Consider the following 18,432-nt stretch of genomic DNA (forward strand, 5'->3'; position numbering starts at 1 on the left):
GCTCCGCCGCGGCGCCGGCGGCGAGAGGCTGTTAAAATAAACGCGTGTCTCTGCGGCGGAGCCGGGGGCGGCTGGAGCGCCCTCGGCTGTGCCTGCCGCGGGCGGGCGGCCGGGCTGCCTGCCCTCCGGGGCGGCGGCGAGCCCCGCCGTGCCGCTGTGCTGCGCGGCCCCTTTTACAGGGCTGTGTACCAGGTGGTGAGCGAGGGTCGGGGCGGCCCCCGTGCCCGGTGTTGGAGGCGCCCGCCGGGGCCGGGCGGGTGGGCGCCGCCGGCAGGCAGGTTGCGAAGCCGGGGCCGGCGGCGGGCACGGGGAGCCCCGGCGGCGCATTGTTCTCCCTGACAGACACCGTCATCTTGGCCAGGCGAGAGCGAGGGGGCGGAGGGGCCGGGGGAGGGAGAAAAGGAAGCGGGGGGGGGGGGGGGGGTGCGGGCAGGAGGATCCCGCGGCCGCGGAGGAAATTCTCGGGCCGGCAGGGCGCACGGCGAGCCGGGACCGGCTCTCCTGGGAGTTCCCTCGGCGGGGCGGGGGAGGGGGAGCGGCGGTCTCCGCCGGCGGGGAGAGGCCGCGGCCTCGCCCTGCCTCCTCCCGCCCTGCCTCCCCGCCGGCCCGGCGCACCGCTCCCCTCGCCGCCTCGCGCGCACACAGACGCACACGCGCGGGCGGGCAGCGCCCATCACCCCGCGGCCGGGTGCTGCCGGTCGCGCCCCGCTCCCTCCCCGCCGGCGCGCGGGGGGAACCCGGTGACGTCACGGGCGGCGCGCTCCCCGCGCTCGCTCCGCGCTCGCCGCCCCGTAACTTCTGTTCTGGGAAGCGGTGCCAGGAATAGCCCGGCGGATCCGCCTGCCGCGCGCCGCGCGCCCTCCCGCCTCGGCCAGGGCGGGCTGCGGCTGCCGGGCCGCCGCCTCTCCCCGCGCGCCGCCAGCCCCGCCGCCGCGGTCAGGGCGGCGGTGATGAGCCTTTCCGAAAAGAGGCAGCGGGGCGACCTGCCGTGAGCTGCGGGCGTGAGGCGGGCGCCCCTCGGCCGCTGGAATACCGCGCTCCGTCTCCACACATAGCGAAGCACCGCGAGCCGCCTCGCTCCGGGCGAGCCCTTAGCCAAGGAGCAACAAGAGCGCCCGGCGGGCTCGGCAGCAAGGGCACCGGCAGGGCTCCCCTCCCGCCTCCGCGGTGACTTCCCAGGTGAGCAGCGGCGGCGGCTGCGGCCGGCCCCCTCCTCCCCGCCCGCCGCCGGCCCCGCCGCTCGCCCCTGTCACCGGCACCAGCTGACAGCCGCGCCGAGCCGCCGGCGGGGGGCGGCTGCCGGGGGCACGCCGGCGGCGGGGCTCGGGTGCGGGGCGCCGCGGGGCTGGGTGTCGGGCCGCGGCGGAGAGGGCGCTTGCCGAGCGGGGGGGCCGACGGCGGCGCTCCCAGTGCCGCCCGGGCAGCCGGCGGCCCCCGGCCCTGGGGCTGCAGGGGTGAATGGAGGGCGGGCGGCGGGGGAAGCCGGCGGGGCTGTAAAACCGCCGGACCGGTAAGTCACCTCTCTGGCGGCGGCGGCGGCTCTGGGCGCTGGCAGTCGGGGTGCACCGGCCCCGGGGCGCCGCGGCCGGCGGCCCTTCCCCTGGCCTGGCCCGGCCCGGCCCGGCGCCCCGCCGAGCCGGCGCAGGAGGGGGCCGGGGCCAGGCCTTTGTCGGTGACACGCCGTTAGGAAATGCGGGGAATACCCAGCTTGTAAGCGTATGCAGATGAGGAGCAGGCTGCCTTGCGTAACCCCCTCCCGTGGCGGGGAATGGGCACGGTCACCGCCGGGGAGAGGCGCCGCCGGGGGGGCCGCCCCGACGGGGCTCTCTCCGCGGCCTCCGGCGCCCTGCGGGGGGGGGGGGTGGGGGTGGCGCCCGGGGCCACCCGGCGCGGCGGCGGCGGGCAGGGCGCCCCGGGGTGGGTTCCGGCTGCGGCACGTCCCCGCGGGGGGCGCCGGGGGTCGGCGGGGGTGCGCGGGGAGACCGGCCGCCGCGCCGGGGCTGCGCCTGTGTGCGCGAGTGCGTGTGTGCGCGCTGCGCCGCGGTGACTGTTCCCTGAAGTGGGTGGGACGTTGGCCCGTTCCGGGAATGTTCCATGACGTGTAAACGCCACAGGAAGGGGGTTAACGAGGGGCTCGGCCGGGGCCGCCGCCGGGGCCCTGCCTCCCCCCGCCCGCCGGCGGGGCTGCCGCGGGGGCGGCGGCGCGGGGGCCGCCGGGGGCACGGTCCCTTATGTAAGGCGGGGGACGCGTGCGGCCGGCGGTGATTATGTAAGCGGCACGTCCGCGCCTGTCGCGCAGGGTGCCCCGGGCGGGCAGCGCGGCCCGGGGGGGGGCGGGCAGCGGCGCCGCGCCTCCCCTTCTCCCCCTCCCCGCCGCCGGGGGAAGCGGCGCGGGCCGGGGAAAGCCCCGGCGTAGCCCGGGTGATGCCCCGCACCGCCTCAGCCCGCTCCCACCTCCCTGCCGCTCTCCGTGACCTCCCGCCTCCGCTCCGTGGGAGGGAGGAGGTGCCTCCGCTCCAGGTGGTGCCCTGGAGAGCGCCGGCCCGCGGGTGGGGAAGCCGGCGGGAGGCCCCGCCGCCTCGGCCCGCCTGGCCCGGGGTCTCGGCCGGCCGCCGGCCAGCCCGCCTTGTCGCCGCGGGCAGGCGGCCGGGGCTCGCCCCAGGACAACGATAAAAGTCCTCCGAGCTTAATTTCCCAGAAAGAGAGTTCTCCGTTTTTCTTATTAGTTGGCAGTAATGGTCAAACGTAATTTTGAGGTGGCCCCCCCCCCCCCCCCCCCCCCCCGTATGGTAATAGCAGAAATTAAACTTCTACCAAACATTAAAGTTTTTTTTTTATTACAATAATTCTTAAATACCCTTTTAAATTAAACTAATAGAAATACTAATGAGTTTCAGCAGAAGTGTTTTGCTAAATAATTTCCTTTCTCTCATTTTGAAATGAAGTCAACTTTAATATACAGCCTGTCTGGTTTTCTATGTTATTAAATAATATAGAAGACATTTTATGCCTGCTTAGTCAAGGGTGTTACTTTTATTCCCCTGCCCAACAGGTCTGTACAGCCGCGAATTGTTACGAAAGCGGCAATCGGAGCGGTCGGGGTGGCAAGAGCAACCCCTGAATCGATGGGTCTGGGCGGCTGCTGTGGGGGCCGGCGGTGCCTCCCGCTCCCTGTTCGCGCAGCTCCCAGCGCAAGGGGGCTCCGGTCCGCGTTAGGAGTTCTGGGGACACCGAGTAATTACAGTAATTACTAAATTGAAAGAACTACTGGTCTAACAAGGCGCGGATTCAGTGGGCCCAGTTTTTAAATTCTGTTGTTGTTGTTGTTGTGAATCACCACTGGCTACCAGAGGAATTTGATCCTCGGGTTATGAGGACGCAGCGCCGAATCCTCCGTATTTTGATAGTGAAAATGATACGCAGACATGCTGAAAAAGCACATCTGTTTTTAAAGATAGGAGAGTCTCTGCCTGTTAGGTTTGCAGCCTGTGGACATATTTAGATAGATGCACTGGAACCTGGGGGTTTTATTTATTTACAGTTAGATGTTAAATCTTTCATTATCCTTCCAGTCAGGAGATACTTCTGAAACTTCAGGTATGAATTATCTGAAACTTTCTTCGTGATTTTTTTGCTTTGCTTCATTTAAAAAAAAAAAAAAGTTACTGTTGTAGATTAGGCTGAGAGGGTTTTTTCCTTGTGCGTTTTAAAAATTTACTACTGTCTTCTGTAAATACACGTAAGGTTACTGTGCTTTTCAGCTACGCAAGGGCAGCAGTGGTATGGTACAAAGTCAGGGTGTCATTACTTTTGTTGATAGAACAGTCCGAATTTTTAATGTTTTATAGGCTATTGTGTTGACATTATTTTCCAATGGCTATTTGGCATAGCAGGCATGTACCGCCTGGCTGAGGTGGCACGTTAAAACATCGCTGCTATGGATAACAATAAAATTGAGCAGCACTTGTCCCAAAGCACAAATGTAGAGGACTTTTAATTGTGTATCTAAGTCCAATTGTGTGGCAACAGTGCAGAATGCTTCTTTGCAAAAAGGCAGATTTTTAGATTCTCAAGTGACTTAGATTGCCTCATATGTGAGATCTGTTTACAAACCTTCTTGTTACTATGAAGACAAAACAGAGAGCCATATGCATTCATGTGGTCCTTGCTGAATAATGGTACATGTGTCTGCTTGAGTGTTTGGCAGTATATCATGTTTAGTTTATGTGGTGGCACCCTACAAGGCCATTCTTTTTTGACTTTTAACTATTTCGAATACCATTGGCTGGACTCAGTTACATGACTAAACTTAGGACACCGGTCCGCATGTTTGTAACTAAGCTGGAAGTTTTTGAAGCGGGACATTTATTGTTGAGCGTTTTGCCAAACTTCTTTGTTTATTCATTTATTTAGGTGCTTGCTTTTAAAAGAATTAAGGCGAATTGGATTTAAACAAAAGTGAAAGTAATGAGTACTATTTTGCATGTCCCTCTCCTCATCGTTTTCGAGTCATCAGCAGGGGCAATTACTGTTACTACTTTTGAAGTTTAACCATATCGGGTAAGGTAATGGGACTATAGGAGCTGTGTGGCTGGCAGAAGTGGTTTACTTAGCGAAATACTGCAATACTTATCCATCAAAGAGAAAAACGCTCGCTGTTTAAGCGTGTGATGGCAGAGTATACAAGTCACAGTTATGCATTAGGAGTTATGTGACTTGTATTATGAAATATGGCAGGCTGTCTTTCAAATTCGAGTATGGTGGGGCTTTGTAATAAGCTGTGGTCAGTTATACTGACAGCTGTCCGTCCAGCTCTGTAAGTAGAGCTCAGCAAGTACTACCTCTATGTAGTTCTCACTTGATTCTGTATAAGAATTCCAGGTACATTGCCAGAGCTGAGAGCTAGCTTTCTCTGCCTGTTTTGGGTCCTGACATAAATCAGGCCCAGCAAAAGTTGGTTCTCTATGTCACTGGCCTTCACACAGGGTAAAGGGAGGAAAATGTTTTATCCATCTACCTCAACCATTGAGAAGAGGTGGACCTGACAAGTGCGTGGTTTTAAATTATTGGTCCTCTTAGCAGGAGGAATCCATAATTATTATTGGATCTGATGGGTTAAAGTCTTCAGCAAGAGTTAATTGCTAGTACTCTTGTGAGCTCCACAGAAGTGAGTGCAGAGGCTGCATACCTTTGTTATTTGAAAAAGGTCCGATAAGTTACGAGGAAACTGCTTTAAAAATTCTTTTATTTAAAGAGGCAGGTTATTTTTTCTTAACATTTCTTAAACAGCATCTCTGCAGTAGTATATTACAGATAACTATTTTTGAAGCTATTTGGTTTTCTCCTGTAATTTAACCTTTTTTTTTTCCTTCAGTGGAAGGAATTATCTAGCAGTTCCTGAAGAAGTGAAGAAATAGCAAGGGGAAGCGTGAGCTAGGTGGAAAATGGAGAACAGTATTTTTCACGTGTTTCAATCAGCAATTCTGGATGCAACATTTAATTAAAGTAGCACAGAATTATCACAGAAGAATGAAAGTTTCAAGCTGGCTGTGCCATTTTAATAGGAAATAGCATCTTTGTACAGTTTTGTTTCTCTTTTTGGGGCTCAAACATTTTTTTAAGACTTTGCAACAACTGTTCTCTTTCATCAGGAAATATTAAAAAGCAATTCACTGGGGCCACGTTTTTCATTCTCAAGTGAAATTAGGACTTGTAAAAGTGCCGGTCTGACAGCCTGAGAGCAAAAATCCATTGTAAATAGAAGTATTAGAAGTTTTTCCATGATAACCAACTAGCGAGCCCCTACTTGGACCTTAAGAAATCATCAGTGAATTTAAAGAATATGTTAATCTCTGGAAACATCTGATTTTTGTTTTTTTTTTTACTGAAATAGAAAGTGGAGGGCACCACATACCTCTTGTTTTAGCATTCTGAACTTTTGTTCATAAATCAAACAGTTGACTTTGCCACTCATTTGTAGTAAGTTGCCCCCAGTAAGGTTTCTCCCAAGAAATCTCTCTCACAAAGCTATGAGCGTGGAAAGGGAGTGAGAGGGTATGGGTAGGGGAAACAATCCGATGCAGTGTTTCCCAGTCCTCAGTGTGAAATAATCAGAAGACCTACTTTGCCTGTCAAATTAGAAGCCTCCTGCCTTTTTTTTTTTAATTGTCTTGTCATTGATTTCTCACCATCATTATTAATATGGTCTAAACGTAAGAGTTTCTTCTTGCTCTGAGGAAGTTTTGTGGATTCTGGGTGCTTATTTTCATTTGTCTTTCAGGCATATTTTGTACATCTGCAATACAGTCACTCTCTGCTCTCTGTATGCCAGGGTAATAGCAGCGGAGTGTGGACCACAACAGCTTATGGTCACAACATTGCTTGTGTTTATGGATTCCCTTGTTCTGCCCTGGGCATGCCTCTTTTACTGTTTCTTAAAACTGAATATTGCCTTTTACTTTTTCACAGATTTATATATGAGTAAGGAAAAACCTACATGTGTGTTTTTTCTCCGCTTTCTCTGGATGGGGGTCTCAGGGCATACCTACCAAAAAAAGTACCACTTAGATGGCAGTGTTCTTAAAGTAATACAGTGTACCAATGTGGATGTAATTATCTGATATAAATTCCCCCGGCGCATGGTTACGCTGATATGACTAGTTTGTATAGTGATTATATCCATTTTTCTGAGTTTGTTTATGCACATTCTACCTCTGTCAGTGTAGACTTGGTCTCAACAGAAATGTTCTTTCTAAAAATGACATAGAAACCATAAGTAACGTAATAATGTAGTTGGTAATGGGTTTATGGCCACTTCGTGCACACATGGGTTTGTTTTGTTGCACCTCAATTTGTGTTTAACAGAAACTTATTTTATTGTTTTGTTTTTTCTTGTTTGTTTCTGACAGTTCTGTCCTAATATGCTTACAGAGTCTGAAAAATGTAACGCTAATATACAAGAAATTTCAGCCTGCACAGAAAAAAAATTGTAAACAATCTCTCTGTTCTTAAAAATGTAAGCTCACTTCATTGCAACTTAAGTAAGTTGTAATAAACTGCTACAGCTCTGGCTAAAATCTCTGATTTATGTAAGCTGCCAAAGGGGAGGAAAAAAGGATGTACAGTATTTTTTGAAAGGCATGCTTTAATTGCTGTTGTGTCATATAGGAGGAACTCAAGGCTTGATTGCTACAGAAAGTTTCTTTTTTATATAGTGGTCTATCGGAAATTCGGTACAAAAGAAAGCAGTTAGATAATTTGCATGTATAGTTCAGTTTAATAGAAAAGTAAAAACTAGAACTAGAGGAGCTAAAGGTAGTTGAAAATACAGTATCAGGTGACATTTTAGAGGTAATTCAGTAAAGCAGGGTTTGAACCCCTTCATAAGAAAACGCTCATGAGAAAACAAAGCTGAAAACCCCCAGATTATTTTCTGTAATTTATAGTGAAGTTTAGACTTTTTTGGCTACAGAGGTTAGTATTGCTGCTGGCCAGACTGGACTAACTTAATTCTCTCTGCCTCCCCAAACCCTAGAGGTGTGCCTGGAATTTTCCTCTGCTGGGCTTGGTGGTGGACTGTCAGAGCTTGGGTGTACTCCTTATCAAGTGATTTATGAATATGTAGTGATACTGGATGTTTTCTAATAAGCAATTTAAAAAGTTGAAAGAAATGACTAATTACGTGTTGTAGGACATGATACGATCTCAGAGAACGTAGTAGAGCAGAGTGCTTAATTTTGTTGAAATAATATTATTCAATGGGCAGTTTTCCCATAGAGTAATATCTGCACTTAGGCAGAAAGGAGCTTTATGTTTAAAAAAAATCTAACAGGACAGGATCAGGATTATCAGAATTAGTCTTATTAGATAGTGGGATTCTCTGGCATATATTTTTTTTCATTTAAATAAGATAAATGGCCCCATCACTGTATTTATGTATTTTGTATTTGTGGTTTGCATTAAAACAAAGCACGTGTAGTGTGTCAAGAAAGAATAGCATGAAATAATAACTGGGGTTCCCTTCCTTGACAACAAGACGTGACACTAGTTAGAGCAAAAAATATTTAGTTTAGATCAAACTCAGTATTCAACAGAGACTAAGTTGCTGGCATCTATTAACAGTCTTCATAGCTCAGTGTATGTCATTTCAATTGTAGTCTGTTCACAAAAGTCGTAAAAGTACCTGGAGTTTCATGTTCCTTGTCTTTCAAAGATAGCTAAAATAGTTCAGTTAGCTGGAAAACATATCTTTATATGCTCTAACTATTGTGAATTTATGTGGGGTTTGAAAGTGATTTTATTTCTTTCTGTACAAGCCTTAGCAATGAAAAAGAGATGCTCTAGAGAGTAATGCGGGCCCCTGATTAACTGACATCTGTGCATGCTCATAGGGTTTAGCGGAGCCCTCTGTGACACCTGTGAACACCGATTTATCTTTAGAGTTGAATTTCTAAAACTATGTTGTTAACGTTGTAGAAGAGAGAATTGAGTGCAATTCATGGTCTTCTGTGACAATAGAGATAAACTAATTTTGACTTTTTACCATTTAAAATCAGTTATGTTAATGAACACCATTTCTGAAGCTACTTATGAAAGGTTTTTTCCCTGCATTTATCTGAGATAAAATAGTTCTTTAGTGAAAAAGGTATTTATCTTTGGCTGGACATTCATAGACTCCTACAACCAAATTCCCTATCCTGTTTAAGTCAATAAAAGTTTCTACACTTCGGTAAAGGTAGGATCTAACTATGAACTTTGAGACCATAAAGTTGAACATCTTGATGCTGTGTGATATGATGGTCTGTTTTGATCACCAGGAGATGTTGTGATACTAGGCTCTTAAAGTAAAGAGATTTTGCTTTAAAATCTCTGCAAAGCTATGTGAATATAATTTCTTCCAACAGTCTTAGTAAAATTGTGTCAAACAGAACTTGCAGCCTGTTCCATTATTTTGTGCTTGGTCCTACAATACTAGCAAAATTCCTCTAAAAGTTAGTGGATATTTTCACAGTGCTGCTTGGCTAGAATCCTTGTTTTCTTAAGGCTTAAATAATGGATAAGCTACATGTATTTAATTTTGTGAGGTACAGTTGAATTTCGATACGGGCTTAGCAAGACGTTACTAATACATCTGAAGAAATTTGAGTTAAGTGTAAGGGTAGGAGACATTTATATAACACGCTTGAGTGATGTTAGCATGAGTGATGTTAGTGAAATACAAACTCACAGGAAGGTGTTTGTTTTAGAGCTAAAGTGATGCCAAATACAGTGTTGCTGCCTCTGCAGTAGGCTGGTATGGTGGCAAAATGTTGGGGTGGAGAGGGCAATGAAGTTGGTCTGGTAAGTTATCTGTCAGGTTTGATACATGTCATATCTTTTAGTTTTTAAATCTCTGATTTTCTTAATTACTAATTAAAAAAATACACAAATTGTACTCATCTTTGAACCTAATTTATTGTAGTGGGTAATGTTAATTATTGGTGAAAAACTTCAGAATCAGACATGCATTAGTAAAACTACTGCATAATGTGGAGTAATTAGTAGGGCAGTTTTGAGTCAGCTATGTTTTTGTAAAGGAGTAAGGTTGTGAGTTGGAACTGATATGCAGTAGTACGAAGGTTCCCATAGCACCTTTCTTTGGTCTGGTTTGTTATTGACAGGACTTCGGTCTGTAAAATGTCAAGAGACGAAAGGATGACGTATAGTACCTTTGTTTTCTCCGCATTGTTTTTAGCTCAGCTCACTAATAGTTGAAAACTGTTACCGTATAGCTGCTCAGCGATTCCGTTAAATTAGTGATCTCTTTGTGGACAAAAATTCATCACTCTCTATGTTGCTCTTGCAAACAGGCTTGGCAGAGAGGTGAGAAAGTAACAGACGAGGAAATGGAAGCATATCAGATCCTCTACAACTTCTCTTTTGGAGCAAGGACAAGATGCGTTTATATAGCACCTTGGATATGCTTGTTTTGCTTCTGGGTTGTACAGATTTCAGTATCCAGAGTTGATAAACCTGAACTTTCCATGATGGCAGGTTGGCCTGGACACATTTGCTTGTAAAAGATAAGTGTACAAGGAGAAGAACCTCTGCTTTAGTTTTGGTCTGTCCTCTACGTGATGCTTTATAGTGGTGTGTCTGGTGTCTTTGCTTGTTCTTCTGTAGTAATGGCAAAGTAGCTTTCAGTAGCTATACCCTGGCTTTCCTTCCCTTGCTCCCCAGATCACCCTCTGCATGGCAGGAGAGAGAAAGACAATGGGACGATGGAGTTCGTTTACTCACACCTCTCCAAAGCTTCAGTGCAGCATATTTTCCACAAATGGCATGACTATGAAAGAAACCTTCTAATTTTCTTTCTCTCTCACAGCCTTAGTAATTAAAGAAGAAAATGAGGATGCTAAATACACATTTTTGGATGTATGCTGGTTGAGAATGAAGCCTGGAGGGGAAGATAAATAAGATGGGGAGGGGAGGTTTGAATGTGACAGTGGATTGTAACTGCCTACAAGAAGTTACTTTTTCAGACCAAGTCTCCCTCTAACGTTAAGTCCTCAACCTAAAGAATTTTAGTACTACAGCCTTTAAAATCCCTGTCCAGTCGCAAGTTGTACAAGCATGTCTTGATGAGTAGCTAAGATCTGATAGTAGGCACCATCTTGGGTACAGGGGTAGCATCCTCTAACTTCCATAGTTTGACATCTCCACAGATAATTTACATGCAGAATACAATGCCTTCTTATCTTGCTCAATGCTTGCAGGTATTTCTCTTTACATTCACTTATGCACTGTTTTGATTTTAATTTAGTTGCAGCATCATTTGATCTTGGTCAGTAGTTCAACACACTTAACTAGCAAACAGGGGAATAAATGAAACCAATTTTGACTAACTCTTTCTCAGTCAAGTGGGTTGTCTGGCAAGCCAAGAGTGTAATAAATAGATTTTGTGGCTATTTACAGACACACAGTAGAAAACAGGGAGCCACGCTTCCCAGTTTCATTACATAATTCAGACAGTGTCACATCCAGATGATGGGATTACACCTGTGTTTTTATCTCAGCCAAAAACGCATTTTTTTGGCCCCTGCTTTGATGTTTTCCGATAAAAATGAACAGATTACACCAGAAAATTGAAGGGTTTTGCTATATTGCATGAAGAAATATTTAAGCATGCGTGTAAAAATATACACATATATACTTATGTACATTTATGTGATCATAGCTTTTGCCTCCAGTCATGTTCTGTCTTCTTCAGAGTACAATATACCTGGAATAACTTCATGAGAGCTCGTGGTTGCAGGTCTGGCTTGTTTGTCACTGAGAGGAAGATTTGTCCTAGATTCAATGTAGGTTCAACTTCTGCTATTATTTAAATATCAAAGAAAATATTTTAAATAAATAAACTTACTTGCATTATTTATGTGTGAGTATTAGCATTTATTTCTCAAGTGTGTATATAGATGCATATACACAGCCACATTTTGTTAAACAGGTGAAAAATCATGTTAGTTCTCTATGATGAACTGCTGCCGTTTCACTTGGGGTAGGGTGTGGGGTGTGGTGGTGCAAGGGGTGTCAGAATCTGCCCAGGTGATCTTTCTAAAGTGTTATTCACTGTTTCTGGTACGTTGCTGATACAATGATGCCAGCAGAGTCAGTAACTAAAGGCGGCCCATTTTATTGCCTGTGACCAATTCAGCCAAGGTCATGTCTTATTGGACCCTGAAGATGTTTGCCTTCTGAGTTGAAGCACTTTGAATTCCTTTTATATCCTCTTGTTTCTGAAGGACATGATTGTATCACTCTTAGTCTAGTCAGCAGGTTAAAGGATCGTTTCTGAGGCCCTGTCACTGGCGGTGCATGACAGTCAACTTGTGCGTGGTGCTCATGAACCCTCGCTCCTCTGGTAGGACACCCACTTCAGCGCCATGGCTGAACTAGTGGTGCCAGATCTCATGGCTGTAGAAATGCGACCAGAAAGTCAATCCGTGAACAGACGACCTGTGTAAATAGATTATGTAAATGAAAGATATAATAAAAAACACTTGCATCATGCTAACACTTGTTATCTTGTTGGTTGACCTTCACGTTCTCCGGTGTCAAGCGCAAAACCATCTTGCCCTCGTTTCACAGTTTTCTAATCAGTGTCCCACAGCTGAGAAGATGACACCAAACCGTGCTTGGCACAGCTTGTGTTACCGTGTGAACTGCCTTGTCTCTTGTGAATAGAATGAAAACTCTGTCATTTTGCATCAAATCCTGACTTCAATAAAAGTGCAGAATGGCAAGTTGTTATTGATTTTTCATGAGGCCAGGATTTTGCCATCAGCTGTAGATAGGACTTGTACTGCTGAAATAGTGCTTCTCGTGACTGTCTCAGCCTATAAATGGAAACCTCCAGCATGCGAGGTTTGCTCTTCCTTGGATATAGCAACACTGGGTGAGAATATTGGAAAAACTGTCTACATGGAAACAGCCTCTGGATACTTCAGGCAGAGAAGACATAAAACAAAAGGCACTCTCAACAGAAATGATTGTTGCATTGCCAGATGGTATAAGGTAATTTGGAAAGAAAGAGTAAAGATATATTATCTACCCCAAGGTGCTTTCATTGTGATTTGAATATAAAATGTGTGAAGTCTTAGGTACAAGTAATGGAACTGACAGTGGCTTAGAGCTGTGGTTTTAGGTGGGTTTTTTTTGTTTTGTTTTTTTTTTTTTTTGTAGTTATAACGCATCTGAGAAAGGAACTTGCTGGGTTCCTGAGGCCATCGTAGTTCCAGCAGAGTTTGTGAGCTTGGAGCCTGGACTGGACCTTGCCTGTCCTATACACTTGTTTCCCCAATAAAATCCCATTACCTGGCTTTGGAACTGCTTGTTAAGGTGTGAGCAACTTGCATTTCATTTCAGTTTGTGCATTTTGGTTTTGTTTTTTTTTAATGAGGTCTGATACCTTCTCGTTTCAAGTGGCATCATTTCAGAGGTTTTTTTTTTTTTCCTGCTTCTGGTAAGGTTTATCATAAAAAAGACACACAAAACCAATATTTACAATAGGTTTGCAAGGTTCTAGTACGATGTTTCATTCTAGTGTAACCTACCTGTCCTGTGTATCTAGTCCTCCATCTGAAGCCCAGTAGCACTGAACTGAAGTGGCTTATCACTGATAACTGGGTTTCTCTTTGCACTTTCCCATTTTTAGATGTAATTTTGAAAGAATCTTGCACCTGATGAATTGATTACAGGGGAGATGAGCTATTTTCTTTTTTTAAATACTACAAACAAAATAAAAAAGGAAGAAGAAAAAGCCCAGATCAACCAAAGCTTATGACGTGATTTTAGAATGCATAACCTTGGGCAAAAAGGGCCAGTTATTGGAGTAGTTCTTGAGTAACCTAATTGTTTGATAAGGATCCTTGCCTGTTTAAGTTGTTGTTGGTTGTTGGAAGCATTCCATTTCTAAATTTGTGCCTTACTGCATACCCTGAGGTATGTGTACAACCCACTGCAATTGCACAGTTTATTATTTTATTAATGAGAGCTATGATAATGTGTTGGCTCATGAATTCCCTCCAGTCCAGGTACGGTCTCCTAATTGCCATTCCATTGTTTGTTCCGGGGATGGTGATGGAGAGCAAAAGCAAAGCCTTTTACGAGCATGGTTTAAAGAACTCAGACCTTGCCCTAAAGTTGGTGTGATATTGCAACCAAAGGCTGGAAAGGTAGGATACCTTTTTAACACACACCTAATGAATAATAATAGAAGCAGCAGAAGTAAATTCTTACTACACAATCCCGAGTACCTGAGACTTTGCCAGCTGGAAGGAGAGGGACGCACACCTTAATTGGCCTTCCTAACCATAACAGAGCACCCCTTAGTAATTCCTTGATCTGGGTCTCTCCTGCCTGCCTCTTTGCCCGAGTGGCTGGAAGACTCGCACTTCGTTCGCTGTAAGGCACACAACAGTGAGCAAGCATCTGGCATGCAGCAGCAGCTCCTATTTTTAATGAGCCTCTGGGGTAGCAGGCATACTAGGGTGCCCATTCCCATGTTCCGGAATCTATTTCTGTGTGCAGATACTAGAGTCGTAGTACAAGAGCAGGGAGCGGCATCAGCGGAGGTGTGGTCTGTGAGGGAGTTGGGGAAATCCAGTTAACTGTCTCCGTAACTCTGGAGACAAAACTTTCCCGTAAAAAGCCATGGCAAAACACCACAACCTCAGACAACTAGCATTTGCTCCTCAGCGCTGCCCGGCTTTACCGGTACACCATAAACCTCTGTCCCTGGGCTTGCAAGATCCAGGGAGCAATCTGAGGACGTCGTGGCAGCCCGGGTCCCCGCAGCCTGTGGGACGGGGGCACGGCGAGTTCCCACTGAGCGCGTCGCAGGCTGCCTCCTTGCCGTGGTGGCTGGTACGGTTTTCCACAGCTTCTGAAACTGCTCATTACAGCGCTTGGCTCTTCTACAAGGGCTTTTCATAGCTGTAGCCCCTGTGGCTTGCTGCAGCATGGTTTTCTGGTGGAACAGATGGTATATTACGTAGAAAGTTACTGTATTTTTGTATCACTGATTTTTATTTATTTATTTTGCTGTTTGCCCCCCCCCCCCCCCTTTTTTTTTAAAGTGGGCATATAGCATGAGTGCAGAATTTGGAATTGATATTGGATTTGCCTTTGCTATATTAATCTTTATATTTCTGTACGTGTGCAGTATTTTACACTGAGTAGCGTGTGCTTTCTGAAGTGTTAGTGAACACATTTTCGTCATTTGAATTGAAATTAGTTCAAAATACTTTAAGGGAAAAAAAGCCGATGAAAGAAGAGCTTTGAAAGAAAAAGTAAATGTTGTCTTAAACATGCTTTGTACTCGCTGGGGTACAGTTTCATTTTTAAGTCAGTAGATGTGTTTTCTGTATCTAATCTTTGTTTTTTTTTAATTGATATCATCTGGTCAATTTGAGTGAAAATGCTATTCCCATAAGAAAAATATTTATTCTAAATATTATTGTTGCCTAGGATCTTGTTGAATTCATGAGATACAGAAGCAGTCAAGTTGATTTAATATTTTTAACATTTTTATAGTGTTTTCTCATTGTTTCCATGAAAGCAATTTCAGTAAATATTTTAGCAATTGCTTTTGGTTTCTTGAAATTAGGTTACCTATTTTTGAAAACTGCAGGTTCTTAAACATGGATTTCAAAGCTGCTTTGTCTTGTTTAGACATTTGAAATAAAACGTAAATACTTGAGCAAGCCCCAAAACAAGGGCTTGCTTTTTCCCCCCAAGTAGTTTCCAGGACTTCGTGTGTTTTGTCCAAAGAATCTCTGTAAGTTGTTACTTATAAAAGATAGTTACGATCACAGGGTTTTGGTTCCACTTAGCCAAATCACTTTAATATATTAACACTTATTTTTTGTGCGTATATGTTTCTTATTATATATACACACATACATATGTATTAGATATGTATACTCACACATACACAGGTGTATGTGTGTACATATCTATACACAGAGAACATACACATATACACTCTCACACTGTGTGTCTACAGACAGTTGCACACACCTGAAATGTATGGGATCATCCCATTTGAAATGTGAGGTTTATGTTTTCATCCCAAACCCGATCCTTACCAGATAATCGCAGTAGTGTTTTTCTCTTTGCAATGTAGTGTTTTATCCAGTAGGTTCTGAACGGGAGGCTGTGCGTCCTCGTGTCTGGAGACCCCCTGAGGGATGTGGGGGGAGAGACCAGCGCTGGTGGCGGAGTCCTCCTGGGGCAGGAGAGCATGGCACGGGGCAGCCGAGTGCGGTGGATGAGAAGACAGGTGATGAGGGATACTTCAGGAATTTCTGATTGCCGCCACTTTACTGGTGGCTGGATTGTGTCCTTCAGCGGTGAGCAGTCTCTCAGGCTGCATCCCGCATACTTCTGTATTTAGGCTGGGTACCAGGTTCACAGTGAAAAACAAGCCCCCCACTTCTGTTTTCTGCCACATGTATTTTGAAGATAATTACCTGCTATCAGGTGTTCGGCAGCTTGGACCTTGTCATCTTTACTTGCCTTGTTTTCCTCATAAAAGTGGCACAGGATATTTTAATTGTCTGTTTATAGGATTGCTTGAGAGAATTCCCGTAGTGATGAGACAGTTCAACAAAAAAAATCTCGAGATAACGGCTTTTCCACTTGCACTGCTCAAATGTTCCTTCAAATGGAAGTGGAAGAATTATAAAAACCTTGTACATCGTTTAAATGCCCACGTGATAAAATAAAGTGGCTTTGTTCTAAGTATGACACAAATGGGTTGTAGAGGATAAAGGTATAACTGAGTTTGTGGGAATCTGTAAAGGTGTTAAATATTTTGTAGGTAGCCAGCTTTGTTTAAGGGTTGTTTTCCATATGTATTTGTACTTACCGCAACCAACTTCTATTTTGGATTGGAAAAAGCACGTGTTTTCATCAGCATACCAAGGGCAATGACAGTGAGGCCAGTTCACAGTTTGCATCTGTCCCTTTGCTTTAAGTTTCGAACTTTAAATGAAAGAAAGCACCGCCACAGATAGAGCGTTTTTTTGAAATATTAGGGTCATATTTGGATACGAGAACATATGGCACTTTCTCACCTCAAACCATGGTAGAGATGGTTTAATACTATTCTTCAACTAATGGAACAAGTAAGTTGTAATTACCTGAAGATTAACTCTCAGGACACGGATGAGTGTGTGAAAACACTCCTGTTCCTTATTATATTCTCTGCTCTTTAAGAGACACTATTGCAACAGGCAGCCATAGACGTATGAAAAACGCCTGTTGCAATGCTGCGTGCTGGTGCTGAATGGCTACGGAGCCTGGCTGTGTGCTGCCCGCGTGCCATGTGGCAATTGTCTCAGTACGGTCAAAAGTTCAAATTGTGGGTGCATTTCCTTCATTCTCGGATATGGGGCTAAAAATAGTTGACCAAGCTTATTCTGAGTGAGTGTGGTACTTTATGGTCAGATTTCAGAAAATCAAATGGCTCTCTTACGTGTTGTTTAGGATGCTGTGCACAGTGGAAGCGTACTTACAGTACTTAGAAGGTTTCATCTCCTTTTTCCTTCTCTCCAGAGAACGTCACTACCTAGACCCATTGCTGTGTATGATATGGGCCAGATTCTGATCCAGCACTCACATTTTTAAGGGCCTGATTCTGATCACTTCACTCTGATTGAACTAATCCAAACTGTCTGTGATGCTTCTTTGATTCGATGCAGAGTTAAAATCAGATTTTCTTCCTCAGGTTGTGTATTGTGTGCTGCAAATCACTGCCAACACCAACGACTCATTTGTCTGCTTTTTTTTTGTATTGAAAAGAGTCCTGATCATTAGTGCCAGACTGACCACCTTCAGGATTAAGTCTTCAAGCTGATGTCAGAACAAGAAGTAGTAGAGGTTTCTTCATGCTAACTGGGCAGTGAATCTTCAAGATAAGCTGTCTTTGGAAAATTTACCTCTAAAGGAAAGGGCAGAAAACAACCAAACCAGCTCATGTCCTTGTAGAAGAATATGTTTTTAAAAGTATATCCAAAATGTTTAAGTTTATAAATAATTAAAAATATTATCTTTGACCACCTTTTAGTAAAATGAGCGGTTTTGGTAAGCCAGTGGCATTGCATATGCCCCACAAAAGATATGATTTTTTTTATGACTCCAAGATGCAGACTGGTGATTCCCTAGTTTCAGCTCTAACACTCCGAATTATTAAGGCTGAAAGGCTGCTTTCAGTTCTCGGTGTGACCACAGGGTGGTTATTGCAGAAACACAGCAAAAATACTCCTCTTCAGCTAGTGATGGTGGTATGAGATGAGAATCTGGAACAGCATTTTCCAAACTCCTGGTAACATTTTTTTGTTGAGGTTTGTTGAACTAAGTGCCTCTATTTGAAAATCAGCTTCCATCAAGTGGAGCACTGCTACCTAATCTGTCTCATTCAGTGTACAGAGGAAAAGTCTAGTGTCCCAGACAACAGAGGTTGCTGCTGGGACATGGGTATTGTGGAATGACTGTATTAATAACTATATTTTGACATGTTGTTCAGAGACTAACGAAAACGGGTCTAGTGTGTGTCTCGTGAGTGAGAGTGTACCATAAGCCTGTGCGACCCCCCGCCCCGGGGAGGATCAGCTGTAACCAAGCCATTTCCTACGGGTGGTTGTTCAGTCTTCTCTTTGAAACTTCCAGTGGGGGAGACTCTGAAACCTCCCGGGTGGTCTCATTTGCATTCTTCAGTGGGAGAATTAAAAAAGTCTTTCTAATGTTTAACTTAAGAAGGTAGTGATGGTGAGTAGGACTGCAATCCGGGTTCTCCCTATGCTTGCCCAGTAAGTATACTAATGATTTACTTGGGGTCAGATGGACAACCTGTGAGACAGTTACCAAATGCTGAACTCCCACATGCCACTA

The 18,432-nt window shown here is 45.4% G+C and overlaps 1 protein-coding gene across 5 annotated transcripts in view; it reads left to right on the forward strand.

Moving 5' to 3' along the window:
• The first annotated feature begins 452 nt into the window (after positions 1 to 452).
• HIVEP2 (HIVEP zinc finger 2) overlaps positions 453 to 18,432 on the forward strand; it is a 143,831-nt gene continuing 125,851 nt past the window's right edge. For 3 of the 5 annotated variants that reach the window (XM_087776056.1, XM_087776054.1, XM_087776055.1), the window contains exon 1: positions 453 to 1,179. The gene's annotated coding sequence lies outside the window, so the exon portion shown is untranslated. Of the gene's footprint in view, positions 1,180 to 3,464; positions 3,598 to 18,432 lie in introns of those variants that run through there. The other 2 variants (XM_087776058.1, XM_087776059.1) reach the window with 1 other exon arrangement.

This window comes from Nipponia nippon, unplaced genomic scaffold (genome assembly GCF_047370975.1).
Source record: "Nipponia nippon isolate SJK-2023a ecotype South Korea unplaced genomic scaffold, ASM4737097v1 scaffold_4, whole genome shotgun sequence".
NCBI classification, from domain to species: domain Eukaryota; kingdom Metazoa; phylum Chordata; class Aves; order Pelecaniformes; family Threskiornithidae; genus Nipponia; species Nipponia nippon.